The 3624-nt window shown below is 51.3% G+C and overlaps 1 long non-coding RNA gene across 1 annotated transcript; it reads left to right on the top strand.

Moving 5' to 3' along the window:
• Positions 1-428: 428 nt before the first annotated feature.
• Positions 429-3195, top strand: LOC129692551 (uncharacterized). Its single transcript, XR_008722719.1, has 2 exons — positions 429-1142; positions 1602-3195. It is a non-coding gene; the product is annotated as an uncharacterized LOC129692551 (long non-coding RNA).
• Positions 3196-3624: the final 429 nt, after the last annotated feature.

The following is a 3624-nucleotide window of genomic DNA, read 5'->3' as shown; positions in this document are numbered from 1 at the left end:
GCACCGGCGCCTGGCCCGGGGGGGGAGGAGGAGCCGACACAGGGGTCTGAGCCAGCCACTCGTCCAGGGTGGCAGCCAGGACAGAAGCCAACCGAGACGGAACCGGAGCTGCCGGGAGGGCTGGAGGCCGAAATCTGCGGGCGGGGACTGAAACCCCTGCCCACGCCGCCGCGCCCCTTCTCCCGCGCCCTCCCTACGCCCCGCCCCGCAGCCCCGCCCCGCCCGGCGACCCCGCCCCTTTCCTAAGCCTCGCCCCGCCCCTAGGCCTCGCCCGGCGACCCCGCCCCTTCCCTAGGCCCCGCCCCGCCCGGCGACCCCGCCCCTTCTCCCGCGCGCTCCCTAGGCCCCGCCCCGCCAGGCGACCCCGCCCCTTCCCTAAGCCCCGCCCCGCCCCGGCCCCGCCCACCACTCCAGGCCGCCGGGAGCCGAGCCTCCGGGGCGCTTTCCCTTCCTCCGCTCGGAGTAGCCGTAGCTCCGAGAGGCTCCTGCCGCCGCTCGGTCCCAGCCCGACTTCTAAGAGAGTGGCGGGACGGGCGGAGGGAGTCCTGGGAGCGTGGGCGAGCACCGCCGCTCCAGGCGCCTGTAGTCACGGTTTTCGAGGCTCATTCGTCGTCCCAGAGTGGAAGTGGCCGGAATCGCCCTCTGAGTTGCTCTAACGCGAAACCGCCTGGACGTCACACGACTGTTAATTTCCCTCCGAGCGAGGCCGGCTGAGTGTCGTCGGACCCAGCTTCGCGAGCCTGCGCCCCAAAGCGGAGTCCCTCCACGCCGACCGGGACGCCGGACCGGGACCGGACCGCGGTGCTTCTCCGGGCCCACTGCGTGTTTCTGTTTGAGAGACCACAACGTACAATTAGAAGCAGACCGTCTGTTTTCTGTCGAACTTAGCAAGAAGAGGTGAACTTGGAAAGCGTAGGCTGGCTACGTGGCATTCATCATTGGAGCCGTCGCAACTCCTCATTGTACGGAGAGAGAAACCAAGCCCTGGAGACCGCAACGTGACCGGCCAAGATGATAGGATTTCTGAGTTACCCCTTGAGGATTGAACACTAGTTACTCATCTGTCTCCCAGAAACAAATCATGGTAGCCTGGTGGGCTGGCCTCCATACATCCATCCTGGCGACGTACTCATACACACAAAGTAGGTTTACATTTAAAAATCATGCAGAACGAACTGACAATACTTTGCGCTAAATCTCCTCAAGGAGCTGGAGGGTAGGTGCCTGGGAGGCTGGGACTGTCATCTGCTTAGGCCAACCTGGCCCGTGTAGCTAGACCTGTCCAAGAACAGCACAGAAACCCCACAAAGGAGACAGCCGTTTGCAAGGTGTGGTAGCACATTCCTGCAGTCTTCTTAGGAGACCTCTACGGACCCAGTGCCCTAGCAGGGCAACAGGGCCCTAAAGTCGCAGGGTTTGTGTGTAATACTCTATTCTAAATATTATAGTAACCAGCGTGGTTACAAGCTATTCAGCAAAACACGCAGGCTTCTGTTTTAAGTTAAATTTTATTTGAAAGTTTCTCAAAACTTTTCCATTTGAAGGTGTGTTCAGCTGTTTAAAGACTATGTACTTACGTCTTTGTCTGATCTTCATACCAGGTAACATGAGTTGCGGGGTATTTCCTGAGGTATTTGCAACATTTTGGAATTAATCCTTTTTTGTAAACGTCTGGTAGAATTCAGTGGTGAAGCCGTCTGGTGAAACCTGCCGTTTTCCCCGAGGGAAGCTCCTTTTTTAAAATCGCTGGTTGAGCCTACAGCAGCTGCATGTGCCGGCCGAGAGGTTGCCACTGTTTCTCGGAGGGAACTTTCCAACCCTCTGTGCCGCCACCACCACACGGGACTTGTCTATCGGCATTCGGGAGTGTCGCTAGTTTTCACTTTAGCCGTTCTGACGCACAGAAATAACTCACTGGTTTTCTAAGACACTTGTCGCCGCCATTGTTATTGCACGTTTGGGGGGTGCGCACGCAGTCCTGCTGCAGCACGCGTGTGGAGGTCAGAGGGCGACTCCGAGGGACGGTGCTCTCCTTCCACCACGAGGAGCCTGTGGCTAGTTTGGATCTCCAGGCTTGGCTGCCACAGGTGCCTTCGCCGGCCCCGTCTTCCCTATCACTCCTGCAGTTTTGATTTCTATTTCCCTACTTGCTGATAAGGCCAGAATCTCGTTAATATTTGTTTGTGTGCATGTATCCTTTTTGGTAGATGCCTTTCACTCATGTTCTGATTGGATTTACTTTTGTGTTGCTGAGTTTTGAGCATTCTTGAGACTCTAGGTACTAGTATTTCTCCCAATCTGTAGCCTGTTTTTCTAAGTTCACAAGACTTTCTCAGAGTAGCATTTTCAGCTTTGATGAAGCACAGTTTACACATTTTTCCTTAAATGAACTGACCTTAGCTTGTCTCACATTAGATCTAAAACATTGTATTTCGTGTATTCTTAAGTGTTTAATATGTTGTACTTACATCCGTGATACAGTTTGAGTTAGGTTTTGCCTGAGCTCTTCTCGTCTTTAGATGTCCATGGGTCAGGTTTGCGCTCCACAATGAACTGCTTTTGCACTTTTGCCAAAATTCAGCTGGGAGATGACAGGATGCCGTGGTGACTAGAGGTGCCTTAAAAGACTGACAAGCCAAATTCATTCCCTCATCCCATGGAGGAGGATAGAACTGATTCCTAAAACTTGTCCTCTGACCTCCACCACTGTGGCACATGTGTCCTGTACCTCTCTTCCACACACACAAAGTAACAACAAACACGCAACTAAAATTTTAAAAAATCAGCTTGGCATATTTGTGCCCCTACGTTTGGGCTCGCGGTTCCTGTCTTCCTATGCGATTCACATGGTATTGACGTTGTAGCCATAAGACTCAGTTTGAAGCTATTAGAGAGAGAGAGAGAGAGAGAGAGAGAGAGAGAATGTGTGTGTGAGTGAGTGTGGTGTGTGTGTGTGTGTTTGTGTGTGTGAGTGTGGTGTGTGTGTGTAGAGAGAGAGAGTGAAAGCTCAGTGCTTCACAGCACTTCCTGCTCCTCCAGAGGACCTGGGTCAGTTCCCAGCCATCTGTAAGTGTGGTTTCAGGGGAGCCACCTTCTGACCTCAGAGCCGTTCGTTAGACACACATGTGCGTGTGTAGACACACAGGCAAAACACACAAAGCACATCTAAACTTTAAAAAAAAGTAACTAGACTTATTTCACTCATTGTGTTTTTTTTTTCTCCACAAACTTGTTTCAGCTGTGGTATATTTTTGCATTTTCATATGAATTTATTTTTTTTAAGTTTTTGGTCAAGAGTTGAGTATATTCTCTACCATTCATCTTGTACCAAACCTACAGTTATCCTCTCTTGTCCTCTTTTTTCTTTCTTTGTTCCTTTCTTTCTTTCTCTCTCTCTTTCTCTCTTTCTTTCTTTCTCTCTTTCTTTCTTTCTCTCTCTCTCTCCCTTTCTCTTTTTTCTTTCTTTCTTTCTCTCTCCCTTCCTTCCTCCCTCCCTCCCTCTCTCCCTTTCTTTTCTTTTCTTTTTCTTTTCTTTCTTTCTTTCTTTCTTTCTTTCTCTCTCTCTTTCTCTCTTTCTCTCTCTTTCTCTTTCTTTCTTTCTCTCTCTCTTTCTTTCTCTCTCTC

The sequence above is a fragment of the Psammomys obesus genome, unplaced genomic scaffold (assembly GCF_907164565.1).
Source record: "Psammomys obesus unplaced genomic scaffold, mPsaObe1.curated_primary_1811, whole genome shotgun sequence".
Lineage (NCBI taxonomy): Eukaryota > Metazoa > Chordata > Mammalia > Rodentia > Muridae > Psammomys > Psammomys obesus.
The sequence above is the reverse complement of the archived record's forward strand: the minus strand, read 5'-3'. Positions and strand labels throughout refer to the sequence as shown.